Here is a 14,421-nt window from a genome sequence, read left to right as displayed (position 1 = left end):
ATGTTTGTGCCTAGAGCACCTTTCTTGCTCAGCTCAGATTTCTCCTATGATGACTCCAAACCAGAGCAGTCTCACCCAGCCCCAGTGCATCACTGCCTTGATATATTTTTTAAAATCTCTTTTATCTCTTGACATTATCATGTATTTGTTTAATAATGACATTATCTTGCATTTATTTGTTTAATGAATGTTTTGCTCTCTGTTCTTCTTCCCCACTTCTTCACTACGCTGTGAACTCTATAAAAGCAAAAGCTGTGTCTGTCTGCCTTGTTGCTACAGCCTACAATGAGTAGGGAGCCTTAGATGTCTTTTTAAGGTTTATGAGTCAGAACATGCAGCCCTAAGCCATTCAGGATGTAAAGCAGCTGCTGCAGGAAAAGGATGGAGAAGAATCTTCTAGAGATGAAGGTAGACCCACGAGGTGGTGAGCACCAACCTTGAAAGGTTTCCATGTATTATACATAGGAGAATCACCCAGGGGTGGTAATTATAAAGACCTCAGTAACTCCATGAAATTAAGTTGTTCTTTTGGTTGGGTCAGTTTCTCATGGCCCTCCCATTCCTGGCATTAGACTTCTTTCACCCTTGCCCCCAACCCTGCCCAACCCTCCATCTGCCTTGTCCGTTACCAGGAACCTCATCCTTACTTGTAATCCTACTGCAGACCACTTAATGCTTCCTTTAGTGACCACAGGCTCAACCTTGCTAAAAGGCTTGGCCTCCCCCTGGTTTATACCCTACTCTAGCTTGCTCCTCCTGGTTCTGTGACACCCTAAAAAGACTTGCACCCTCTCTGTCATCTTTGTTCCCATTCACTGGACTAATAAGCACGTGCTCTGTATACTGTGTGAGGCTGTCCCATTTCCGTTCTAGTGGAGTAAGCCAGGGGAGAAAGCAGTGCACTGACCTGGCCCACTGTGGAGGCAGAAACTCTGGTCCCCAGGTCGCCGTCCCGCTCTGCTTCCCCCTACCTTCACGTTTCCCTGCCTCTTCCTGCTGCACACTGGGTATGTGTCGCTCCACTGTGAGGAAAGTTCCGTGCTTCCTCCCCTATCGCAGGATGACTTGTGTTTCTTAGACAGGTGTTCCAGGCTCGCCCAAAGTGGACTCCATTCGTTGCCACTCCTGATATCCAAGTGTGAAAGCTCTGTTTTGCTCTACCCTTGCTTACAGAGGTACATCTCCGCTGCAGTTAGCTTTGCTACGGTTGCGTCTCAGCCTGCGGGAGCTGCATCTCCTCCTCTGTGCGTTTTCATCTTGAGCTGGGCTTTAGGTTACAGTTCAAGTCTTGGTTGTTCCAGGAAGCATCTCCAATTATTCCACTTAAGACTCGCCCCTCGCTCCTCTTGAATTTCTCTTTTCTGCTGTGCTCTCATTTGGCTGGTAGCTTCTGCTGATTACAATGCCATTCATGTCACTGTGAGGTTATTGGGCCCTGGGTTGCCTTGAAAGCTCCTTAAGGGAAGGGATTTGATTTTCTTCCATTAAAAAGAAAGCTGTAACTTCTGTAACTGTTTACTGCTGAAGATGGCAGTGGTACATGCCATTTTTCTGGGCACTGTTTTCATATACTGTGCTGGATGTTTTGCATGTAGTATCTTTCATTTTCCTATTACCCTATGACATAACATTTATAGTATTGTACAAGAAAAAACTGAAATTCATTTGGCTGATAGTTGGGAGTGTAGTTTCAAAGGTCAGTCTGATTTCAAAACTTGCGCTCCTTTCCGTTGGTCAATGATGGGTGGTTCAGAGTGGTCCGTATTTGAAAATTTGGTGATAGATACCAGAAAGGAAAGTGAGATTTCTAATAGCATCAGAATACTCTAGAACCTGCTACCAAAGAGAAGGAATAGTGAAAACAGGAGAAGAGTGTGGGTCAGGCCAACACACACACACTCTCCCACTTAGAGCTTTGTGTGAGACTGTTTTTAATTATTGTCTCCCCACTGGAAGATGAATCGGCAGTCAGTTCAATTGAATCAGGTAATGGGAAGCATTGACAAATAGATAAGATAATACCATTGATAATATCTGAAATGTATTTTAGTCGTTGGTTTCAAGACTCCTTTACACATTTTTTAACGTAGTGACTTTTACAAGTAAGGGCACTACTGGTTCTCGACTTTTTTTTTTCCCTTCTAGGCTCTCTTAGGAGTGAGTTTGTTTAGTGGAAGGAACATTAGTTTTACAGCAAGTCAATGTGGTTTTAGATTATATTGAATAAAGGAGGAGAGAGGCCTAAGTGTAATTTCTAAATAATTTGTTGGGATTAAATTTATCTGTAATATCCAGCAGGTTATACTTGCAGATTTTGGGGCTTTTTAGGAAGGTATGTGCTCTTCCATGTGTTCCTTTAAATGGTCCTGTCCTAAGAAAAAACCTTATATAACTTTGTTAACAGTCAGTTACTGGTATTCATTTTTTATGTGCACATTGTCATTGCTATAATTATTGCTGTCATCACCTGAAAAGTCCCAATAAATGGATACCAGGACCACAGAACCAGTCAGCTCTGAGTAAATGTTGATGTCAACTTTTGATGCAGTGGTGTAGAAGAGACTGGGAATAGAATTTCCTTGAAAATCAGAGCAAACAATTTAGCCTACCAGGGTTTAAGTTCCAAAAAACAAAATTAGAGGATTAGACTGGATGGCCTCTAAGGTCTCTTGAGCTCAAAATTTTTCAGAATCTATGACTGTTCGTTCCACTTCTTGCCTCATTAATCTCTCCTCCAAAAGGAAACCTAATGTCTGACAAGGTCTGAGGACAGAGAAGTAGCATGTTCATAGGAATTGGAAAGACTATTGGAATGAAGTATTTATTTCCTTCACTCTGTGTTAAGAACATCAGTGTCTTGAACAGCAGGGAAGGAACAGGATATATCAAAGGGACTACTAGTCCTCTGTGATAAAGAAGTTTAAATTCCTGTTGTTCAGGATTTTTAAAAGACCTGTCCAGACATGACAAAGGGTGAGTTGGCACTGGGGTCCTAACTGTCCCAGAGTTTTTGTAAATTGAAATAACCAAACACAATCTTCAGTTCAGTTCAGTCGCTCAGTTGTGTCCGACTCTTCATGGCCCCATGAATCGCAGCACGCCAGGCCTCCCTGTCCATCACCAACTCCCGGAGTTCACTCAAACTCACGTCCATCGAGTCGGTGATGCCATCCAGCCATCTCATCCTCTGTCATCCCCTTCTCCTCCTGCCCCCAATCCCTCCCAGAATCAGAGTCTTTTCCATTGAGTCAACTCTTCGCATGAGGTGGCCAAAGTACTGGAGTTTCAGCTTTAGCATCATTCTTTCCAAAGAACACCCAGGGCTGATCTCCTTTAGAATGGACTGGTTGGATCTCCTTGCAGTCCAAGGGACTCTCAAGAGTCTTCTCCAACACCACAGTTCAAAAACATCAATTCTTCGGTGCTCAGCTTTCTTCACAGTCCAACTCTCACATCCATATATGACCACAGGAAAAACCATAGCCTTGACTAGATGGACCTTTGTTGGCAAAGTAATGTCTCTGCTTTTGAATATGCTCTCTAGGTTGGTCATAACTTTCCTTCCGAGGAGTAAGTGTCTTTTAATTTCATGGCTGCAGTCACCATCTGCAGTGATTTTGGAGCCCAAAAAAATAAAGTCTGAGACTGTTTCCACTCTTTCCCCATCTATTTCCCATGAAGTGATGGGGCCAGACAATCTTATAGTATGACTAACAAAATTTACACAATTCTTCTGTCTGCACAGAGCATTCTACCCAGGGTGGACTTAGTATTAAGTCAATATTACTATCCCCATTTTTCAGATTAGAAAACTGAGGTGTTGGAGGCGTGACTTCCTCGTGGTCACACAGAGTGCTGGAGCGACCATCCGTCGTGATTATCTGTGCGTGCTCCACTGTCCTAGTTGGTGCCCTGTGCTCACGTCTGTCAACATCAGGTATTCTACCTGAAGTATTACTTACAGTCTCAAGTTCCAGCTCTGTTTCTGTAGTCAGCTGTGTACAGCGTATGTGCTGAAACTACCAGATCTTTTTGGTGTTATGACTTAATTAAATGTTGAATAATAATGAAGGCGCACTTCTATAGGAAGTGTGAAAACACTGTTTATAACTGACAAGATCAACTCACCGTTATGTCTATCAAGGTACAATAATGCAAATCGTAAAGTGCCAGACAAGGCCTTTTCTGTCATCTCATTCTTAAAATTAGGGGTGAGTGATACCAATAAAAAGGAGTGAGTGTTTGTTTCAGTTGTACGTTTCCTTTCGAAAATACTCATGGGGCAGTCTGTTTCCCATTTTTATAATAACTCATTGCCTTTCTGCAGATACTAATAATGTCTGAAAAATATCTATGGTTCACTAAAAATCAAATGACACAGTAATTTCAAGTATGCTTTTTTTTTTTTTTAAAGACTGATGCTCCCTGCTAGTTTTTACCTTGGGTCCTAAGGTTGAGAGTCCACCACGTTTGATCTGTTAATGTGTGAGTGCTCAGCCGCTCAGTTATGTCCGACTCTTTGGACTGTAGCCCGCCAGGCTCCTCTGTCCATGGAATTTTCCAGGCAAGAATATTGGAGCAAGTTGCCATTTCCTACTCCAGTGGATATTCCCGACCCAGAGATTGAACCTGTCTCTGTGTCTCCTGCATTGGCAGGTGGATTCTTTACCACTGAGCTAATTGGGAAGCTCTTGGTCTGTTAAAATTGAATCCTAATTATAGTTGCAATTATTATTCTTGTATTCTAGGTTTTTGAAGCACGACTCAAGCTGGGAATTTTTTCTTACTGGTTGAGCTTTCTGGAGCCATGCCGTCCAGCATGGTGGCCACTATCCAGTTAAGTGATATGAAAATCGCTCAGTTGTGTCTGACTCTCTGTGACCCCATGAACTATAGTCTGTGAAATTCTCCAGGCCAGAATACTGGAGTGGGTAGCCTTTCCCTTTTCCAGGGGATCCTCCCAACTCAGGGATCGAACCCAGGTCTCCTGCATTGCAAGCGGATTCTTTACCAGCTGAGCCACAAGGGAAGCCCAAGAATACTGGAGTGGGTAGCCTATGCCTTCTCTAGCTGATCTTCCCAACCCAGGAATCGAACTGGGGTCTCCTGCATTGCAGGCAGATTCTTTACCAGCTGAGCTATAAAATATAAATGCAGGTCTCTAAATTTCAAATAAAATCAATTAACATGAAATAAAACTGAAAATTTGGTTCCTCCATTACAATAGCTACATTTCAATGCTTAGTAGCTGGGAACTACCAGGCCGGAAAGTGTATATGTAGATGGTTTCTGTCATCAGAGAAAGTTCAGGGATGATCTAGGGTCATCTTTGTTGTTGTTCAGTTGCTAAGTTGTGTCCATGAACTGCAGCACACCAGGCTTAATGATTTTTTAAAAGATTTTATTTTTATGATTTTGAAATTTAAGACAGGTTTTAGAGCAGTTTAAGGTTCACAGCAAAATGAAGAGATTTCCCATATACCTCCCCACAGCCCTCACATACATCATCAACATTCCCCACAAGAGCAGTACATTTGATAAACCTGTGCTGACGCATGGTTATGGCCCAGAGTCCATAGTTGACGGTTTCTTCTTGGTGTTGTATCTTTGCTTTGGACAAATGTATGATAATGTGTATCCATCATTATGGTATACAAAGTATTCTCACTGCCCCTGGAATCATCTGCCTTCTACCTATTCATTCCTTTCCTTCCCAGCAACCACTAATCTTTTTAGTGTCTCTGTAACAATGCCTTTTCCAGGATGTGATTGAGTTGGTATCTCACAGTGGGTAGCCTTCTCCAGTTGGCTTCTTTCATTTCATAATATACATTTAAATTTCCTCTATGTATTTTCATGGCCTGACAGCTTATTTCCTCTTAGAACTGGATAGTAGTCCGTTGTCTGAATATACCATAGCTTCTTTATCCAGTCACCTAATGAAGGCCATCTTGACTGCTTCCACATTTTGGCAGTTATGAATAAAGCTGTCATAAATATGTGTGGAGGCTTTTATGTGGACATAAGTATTCAACTCCTTTGGTAAATACCAAGGATCATGATTGCCAGATCATATGGTAAGAAAATCTTTAGTTTTGCAAGAAACTGTCAAACTGTCTTTGAAAGCGACTTTACTATTCTGCATTCCAATCAGCAATGAATGAGAGTTCCTGTTGTTTCACATCCTGGCCAGCATTTGGTGTTGTCAGGGTTCTGGATTTTGGCCATCTTAATAGATGTGTAGTGATATCTTATTGTCTTAATTGCCTTTCCTTGATGACATACGATGAGTATCTTTTCATGTGCTTATTTGTCTGCATGTCTTCCTTGGTGAAATAGCTTTTAAGATCTTTGGCCCGTTTTTTCTTCGTGTTGTTTTCTTACTGTTGAGTTTTAAGTGTTGTCTGTGTATATTTTAAATACTAGACCTTTATCAGATAAATATTTTCCCCCAGTCTGTGCCTTGTCCTCATGCTTGTGACATTTTCTTCGATAGAACAGAGGTTTTTAACTTTAATGACATCCAGCTTATCAATTGGCACCCCACTCCAGTACTCTTGCCTGGATTATCCCATGGACAGAGGAGCCTGGTGGACTGCAGTCCATGGGGTCGTGAAGAGTTGGACACGACTGAGCGACTTCACTTTCACTTTTCACTTTCAGGCATTGGAGAAGGAAATGGCAACCCACTCCAATGTTCTTGCCTGGAGAATCCCAGGGATGGGGGAGCCTGGTGGGCTGCCGTCTATGGGGTCGCACAGAGTCGGACATGACTGAAGTGACTTGGCAGCAGCAGCAGGTTATCAGTTCTTTCTTTCATGGATTGTGCCTTTTGTGTTATATCTAAAAAGTCATTTTCATACCCAAGGTCATCTACGTTTTCTCCTGTGGTTAACTTCTGTGGTGAGTTATATGGTTTTGTGCTTGACATTTAGGTCTTCCATGATCCATTTTGAGTTAATTTTTGTGATGAGTGTAAGGTCTGTGTCTGGGTTAATTTTTTTTTTTTTCCATGTGGATGCCAGTTCCAGCACCATTTGTTGAAAATACAGTCCTTGTTGCATTGTGTCCCTTTTGTTCCTTTGCAAAGACCAGCATTTGTAGGTATTTATGTGGGTCTGTTTCTAGACTCCGTTCCATTCATGTGTTTTCTATTCTTTCACTGGTATCCCACTGTCTTGATTACTGTAGCTCTATGGTAAGTCTGGACATCATGTAGCAATGATCTGCTTTTAATAATCTGTTTATTTGGATTAAAACATTTCAAACTGGATTATCTCCATAAAAGGTAGCCAGATCTTGTTGCCAGAAGAAGTTCTGGTGTGAATAGTGTGCTTTGCAGACATGGGGAGATAGGTCTCGTTGCGCTTAAGCAGCTGTGGACTATGTCCTTTGCTGTAGTCTGTATAAATAGCATTGGCTGCCGTACTTTAACCTTGTGTCAGGACATATATTCTAAAGAGCTCTAATTGTATTAATTCCATTGTGCCACAGATTTCAACCGATTCTATCTTTGGTGAGTGGACTTGGTCAGAAGCAGCCACCGACTCAAACTAATTTAGTATAAAATCCTAACACAGAGAGTCTTATGTTACAGAACCACTTGCTTCAGTTCATTTTGTAGTCTCGAGATTGTCCTACAGAAATTCACCCTCGAGGTCCGCAGAGAGTTCAGCAGACTGTCTGGTGGCTGTCTGTCCAAGTTCCTTGAGGCAAAGAAAGGAGACAACGGATCCTTGTTCTTCGACAGCTTTATTGAATATATTCAGTCTCAAGTTTTGAATAATTTGTTTAACTAGAGATATTCTGCACAGTGAATAAAATGTCTTTGGTATGAAATTTAATACTTAATGGTATCTTCAGAATAATTTCAACATTTGCCAGATCTTTGTATCTATTGCCCAACTCTGAGTAGGTGTCCAAATGACTTTACTATTTGGAAAGAAAATACCACATTTCTGACTTTTCATCCCTAGTAACAGCTGGAAAGTGTAGAAAATGTGTTTTAAAAAAAAGATACAAAAAATGATTGCTTTTAATGTTTCTCTTGATCTTACTCCCTCCAGGCATACAATATTTGCCCAATTTTCACTAATTCTTACATTTGTCATTTATAGATGAACAAGTAGAACAGTATATAAAAGATAAATCATAAGCTGCACAATGAGCTAAATGGTATTAAAAAAACGACTAGGCAAGCATACTCCAAGGGTTTATATGAAATTAAACATGAATTTGGAGGTCACGTCCATTTTCAGCTGGTATTGGTGGTTTTTTAAGATCTCTTGTGATTGTGAATAATTTCAGTTAAATGCGTTCACTATAAGTTAGCTTAGTATACTTCTTGCTTTGTTAAGATGTTGTTCTGCTGCTGTGTTGTTTTGTTTTATTTTTTATTTTTTTGCATCAGACCTCATGCATACTATTAGGGTGAAGGAACGGTGACTCACCTCCTGGGTCCCGGCAACCCACCCCCTCATTTAAGACATCTGTTTATGGACAGGCCTGAAGCAGGAATGAGAGGTGGGCGGCTCCTCCAGTGGTAGGATCTTAGCTTGCTGTGTTGGGTAGCTTACAAAGGGTGTCAGCTGTTTATCATCCTTCCACGTGCTGTCCAGTTTGAACCTGGTCAGATTAACACTTAGAAAGCTTCTGTAGTCAATTAAGAGCGCATACGTAAGAGTCCTTCCCAACAGATGGCTTTGCAACATTTACTGCCCTAAAAGTTTTCCCTGCTTAAAGTATGACCTTACCTGCTATGGCTGCCATGCTTAAACTGGTTCTTTTGAAAGTGACAAATTGTTAAGGTTGTATTCGTTTTATAATGCACCTTGGTTTTAAGTAACTCAAAGAATTTAGTTAATAGAATTATCTCTGTTCACCTTTCTATTTTTGTAAATGATTTACCTGGACTTAAAAGCAACTGAGCAACCCTTCCTAAATTCACAGGCAGAGAGTGTTTATTTTGCATCCTGGTGGTCCCTTAGAATTTGTTGGTTTTGTTTGAAGGTTCAGAGCAGAAAGATAAAATGGGTGATGTTATGTTCAAAGTAGAAATTGTAATAATGTTAAGCTGGAATGCTTTCATTTTTTTTTTTTTTTTAACATATGGGGTTGTAGGAATGAATGAAGGGAGAGAGACAAGCACACTACTGACTACTATTAAAATAATGTTGCCAAAATAGGAGATATATCTCTTCTATGTGAAAGAAAGCTGTTGAGTACATATGAAGGGCAAAAAAGGAAGGTCATGCAAAATTTAGTTTTGAAAACTCAAAGTCCTTTGTTAGTTCCTGCTTGGTTTTATGGATTTCGGAGAAGACAGTATGTATTTGTATTTTCCATTTCCATTTAACTTGATTTTCTAATCTTTCATTTTTGGCCAGCTACTTTTTGAGAACATATTGTATACATGTTCTGATGCTGTTTGAAGCCCCTCTGAGAGGCAAGAGTTGATTGAAAGCTCTCAGTTCTACTGAAGTGGGTGGCCCAAGAGCTCGAACTGAACAGCTGCCACACACCCATTGAACTTTTGTCATTTATAAATTATTTTCCATGCCATCTGGAGCAAGAATGGTGCCATGGTTTAGAGAAGTTCTTTGTGGGGTGCATTCGTATCCAGTGCTTCTGCAATTTGCTTATTACCAGAGTCAGTTGAAGTTTCCAAATCTTTATTTGCTTGGAGGTTTTAGATGTGAATAAATGAGTGATTTCTTTAAATGTCATTTTAAAGACACTACCTCCACCCCTACTAGCATTTTCTCCTCCCTCTTTTCCCTTCCAGTGACTACATCCTGCCTGCTTTCAGCTCCAGTGGAAAATACATTAATCCCAAAGTCTCCATGAGGTTTCCTGTTTGATGACATAATCAGAAAATCCTCCTCACTTTGCCCTTGGGGTTGCTGTCTGGATGTTATGTTGTCTTGGTGGGCGTAACTCAGCCATCAGAAAAAATCAGCACAGACCATAAACTCAGAGCCTGAAATGCATTAATATCATGTTTAAGAAAGAAAGCTGTGGGCATGTCTGCAGCACTGGTGGAGAATTTCATTAATCTGCAGATTCTCGCTGGCATCGGCTGGTGACTCCAGTGTGTATGGCATGAGCTGGTGCAGTGCTGCTGGCAGGGGGTATTTGAACCACTCTAGTGTGAGCTGTTAGACTACATCTCATGGAGAAGTTCCACAAACGTGTGACTCCTAGACTTTGGTAGTATTGATATGTTTAACTTAACTCCCGCCTGCCCACCCCAACCGGTGCCCCGTTACCCCACCAAGTCTGTTTCCCTAATAAGTGTTGCTTCTGGTTGTTGATCATAGGAAGCTAGAACAAAGAAAACTGCTGGGATGAGTCAGAACTAGAAGATGGGGAGTACCTTTTATAACAATAAAAGTAACATGGCATCTGACATGTAAAGTGGTTTGTGCAATTTGGAAGTTACTACGAGGCAAGAACTTCAGTAGCTGTGAATTCCTTGGAAAGGAGAAACTGATACAAAAGTTGAACCAAGAATAGGACATTTAGATGCCAAAGGGCAGGTACGGTTGTGCAAGATCAGAAGTTTATTGGCAAAAAAAGTTGCAAATATGCCAAATATGGATTTTCCCTTAGCTATTTGGAGAACTTTCCATGTTTCTGTTGTTGTTTTGGTAGGCTGCCATAACCCCCCATTAGGTTGACTTGGATTGTGGTATCTCCCGCCTTGGATCTTGGAAGTCCAGGTTGATTGGCACTGGTTCAGGATGAGAACAAGGAGCAGGTCCCTTAGCAGGATGTAAATGATCTAGATGCAAGCTGTCTTCATGCCTCTTCCTCCTGTTGTACCAGTCTCCAAGGTCTCGTTCAGAGGAGACTAGCAAGAAAAAGAAAAACCATATCGCCTGATAGAGCTTCACTGAAAGAAGTTAAAGAGCAAGGAGAGGACCTTGAACCCCAGTCCCAATAAGTTGAAAGCCTGGAAAGATATCACCATTTCTGCCTCTTTGTGTCAGAGATACTGTTGGGTTTTTCATAGTCAAGAGGCAATATCCCTTTCACAGTTGTTGCCCATGTGGTTGGGAAGTTTGGACCACATAAAGACTAGAATGGAAAAATATATTCCTTTATGGCTATTGTGAACTTTTTTGAAGTATAAAAATCAAAATGGCATGGAAGATGGCATGGAAAATAATTTCAGGTTCTATTTGTTTTCTTGTACAGTGCTATAGTGACTACATGCCCACACTGAAAGCGTTTACTCTCAACACAGGATCTTTCAACCATTGTATGTCTTGATACTTTGATAATGCTACTTCCTGGATGGGAAAGGATGTTAAATACCACATCTGATGGGTGAATCACTTTTTCTACCCATGACATTTGGCAGAAATGATACCTGAGCCAAGATGGAGTAGAGCTGACCATAGAGAGTTGATACTTTCTGGAGTCCCTGCAGTCTTTGAGTACCTCCCACACTTGTACCGGTCAGGAGTCTAAGTTTCCTGTTTTGGTGACTTTGTACTGTTCTCGCTTTGCTAAACTGAAATGGTAATTCCCAGAATTCCTTTCTCACGCAGTCCCCATTCATGGTTCTTGGTTAGGCTTGGCCACAAGAGAAACGTGCAAGGTTTTGGAGGTGGAAGTACAAGAGCAGTCCGTTCTCATGCTCTGCAGGTTGACATAGGGCACCAGGCACCCTGCGGCTCACACGCCGTGTCCTTCATCTCTGGTCCCCGGTGCTGGTTTGGGTCTCCTCTTCCTCTGCCTCCTCCATTGGCCTCTCCACGTCCTGCGAGTGTGAATGCAGGTGCGCTTCTCTGTGGTGAAGGCACCAGCATCTCCTGCCGGCCCCGCCTCCTCATTCACATTGGAGAGATGGTGGGAGACATGGGTCTCAGTTTTCCCTTGTGGCCCCCCACTTCATATCCAGCTCTCCTTTCTCAACTGCCTCGCCTTCCCTGAGCTATAGCGATTCCAGACCAAACAGTAGACATAGCCCCTACCATGTGTAAGTTTTAATTCCTTTAATAAATCCCTTATTTTATTTTATTCATAGTGATTCGTATCATTTCCTGATCAAACTCTAATACACGATTGACTTGTTCTGTTTCTTCCCTCTCATGACAGTCTAACACATGTGTATTTGGAGACAGCTATTGGTCTTTTCTTCCTGTCCATGGTTACGTTTTCTCTAGTTTAATACCAGTAATTCCTTCAGATGGTCTTCATGTGTCATGGTTTCTTATCCCCTTATCATCTTGATAACTGTTCTCTGGTGGTCTGCTGCCCCTCGTATGGTCTTCACAAAGCACTGAAGGATCTTGCATAGCCAAGAGACGGATGCTGATCCTTTTTTCTCTGGATATGAAATGCAGCTTGGCTGAAGTAGTGAATCGACTGTCTCATAATGCTCATGGAGCTATTTCAGGACATCCCAGTAACAAAATGGCACCCATCTGGACACACTGGTCAAATTTGATGTCATTTCTCAGATATTTCCCCTCAACTTCTGCTTGTTGAGATCTGTTGATATATATCCTTCATCTATGGTTGTTTTACTGTCCCAGGCTTTGGTCAAAATGTGAAGTCAGGAGACTTAAGATTAAGTCCTAGCTCTGTTTTCTAGCTTTGTTATTTGAAGTTATTAATTCAATCAAGATGTCTCAGTTTCCTCATTTATAAAATGGAAAATAATGTTTCAACTCCCTCATCAGATAGTTGTGAAGGCAAAGGGTGATCGTGTAGGTAGAAGTGTTTGTGGCTAAGAAATAATGTATAACACAAGTTGTTTATTGAGCAATTAAAAAATATGACAAATACTCCTTTTGCTTTATCCAGGTGATTGGTTTAAAAACAAACAAAAAACAGAAAAACAAAAAATGGTGAAGCAGAGGGACCAAGGCCAAAACCTTATCTTGGATGTTGACACCATTTTGGTTCAAAGGCTTATTAGTTTAACAAAGTGCCCTGGCATTCGGCCTGTATTTTTACATCTTGTCCTTTGAGGTTCATGAGTCTTTTGTCAGATCCTTTCCTCCATTCCAGTTGTATTTTGTCCAGTGTATTCCCTGATCTGCCAGGCTACCAGCCTTGTCAGAGAAGGAAACGAGGTCTGGCTTGTCCCTGTTGAACCCACGTTGTGTGCCAGGATTGTTGCTTTTTGAGTTGTCACAAACCATTCTTCTAATGATTTTTCCAAGAAATCTTGTCCGGGATCAACAGTCAGTGCACTGGTGCTGTAGAATATTGGGATTTTTTTTTTTCTTTTTTTTTTCCCCAAAAAAAAAAAAAAAAAAAAAAGACAGGCGTTTTTCTTGCCTGTCTTTTTGAAAGTGAGAATTTTATTTCCTTCATCTCCAGTCTTTTGGCACCAATTCTGTTTCTCCATCAGCATTTACAAGAAGGAAGATTCAAAGAGCAATTAACTTTCGGGTCCAGATTGCATTTACATTGCGTTTCGGATGGCTCGTCTCATTTTTGCCAATATTGTGGTAAACCTTTAGCAACAGTGAGGTGTGTCTGCTGTTGTAAACTAATTCAGATTAGTTAAAGCCCAGGTAATTGAAAGACTTTGGAAGTGCAGTCTTAAATATTATAAGTGCCTTTTAAAAATCAAGTGTTGCTTTCAGTTCTCCTTATAAAAGTGAAACCGATAACATAAAAAGCCAATATATCTTTAAGGATGTTTTAATAACACGTTTTATTGTTGAAGAATTGGACTTTTTTTTTTTTTAAAGTGAAGGAATCCTGAGAGAAACCCATTGAATGAATTTTTCACTTGGCCCTGTTTGTCTGATATGCACTTGGAGAGATGATGAGATGATGTGCTCTTAAGGCTTTGTTCTAATAATAATAAAAGACAATTAAGCAGTCAGCTAATATGTTCTATGTTATATTTCAGACATTTTACATGTATTGACTCATTTAGTACAATTATTCTGCAAGATAGGGGGTTTCTAAATTTTGGAGATGAGAAAACAGACTCAAGCAACTTGAGTAAAATGCTTAATAAGTGCCAAGCTGGAATCTGAATTTAGATCATCTGATTGCAAAGCTGCAGGTTTTTTCATTACACCACAATGTAACTTTAAACGCCATTTTCCATTTGACTTTAAAATTTTTACTTATTTAATATTATGATGATCATGCTGAGTGACCTTTAACTTGGGCCATGCCAGTGGAAATTGTTTTAATAAAGCTGTGTTACAGTAATAAGCTGAGTGATTGTTGACTTTGAGCTGCTTTATAAATTTTAGATGAAAGAAATGTACCATTGAGAAAGGAGCCTTTATCAATCGCAGGTCATAACTGGAGATTTTGCTTTATTTATTACAAATCAATTAATGATTCTTTCCTCTAACACCCCATCAATCAATGCTTAGAAGTTTCCATTGATAAGGTACCTCACCAAAAGAAATCAATTTTCCTTTGTCATTTTGACAG

At 40.7% G+C, this 14,421-nt stretch overlaps 1 long non-coding RNA gene across 14 annotated transcripts in view; it reads left to right on the top strand.

Moving 5' to 3' along the window:
- LOC113881407 overlaps positions 1-14,421 on the top strand; it is a 527,961-nt gene that overhangs the window by 259,202 nt on the left and 254,338 nt on the right. For 10 of the 14 annotated variants that reach the window (XR_003508031.1, XR_003508027.1, XR_003508030.1 and 7 more), the window contains one exon: positions 3,804-3,937. The exons of the other annotated variants lie outside the window; for them this stretch is intronic. This is a non-coding gene — a long non-coding RNA (uncharacterized LOC113881407). The remainder of the gene's footprint in view (positions 1-3,803; positions 3,938-14,421) is intronic. 14 annotated transcript variants of the gene reach the window in all.

The sequence above is a fragment of the Bos indicus x Bos taurus genome, chromosome 23 (assembly GCF_003369695.1).
Source record: "Bos indicus x Bos taurus breed Angus x Brahman F1 hybrid chromosome 23, Bos_hybrid_MaternalHap_v2.0, whole genome shotgun sequence".
NCBI classification, from domain to species: domain Eukaryota; kingdom Metazoa; phylum Chordata; class Mammalia; order Artiodactyla; family Bovidae; genus Bos; species Bos indicus x Bos taurus.
Note: the sequence above shows the minus strand (reverse complement) of the source record. Positions and strands in the feature narration are given on the sequence as shown.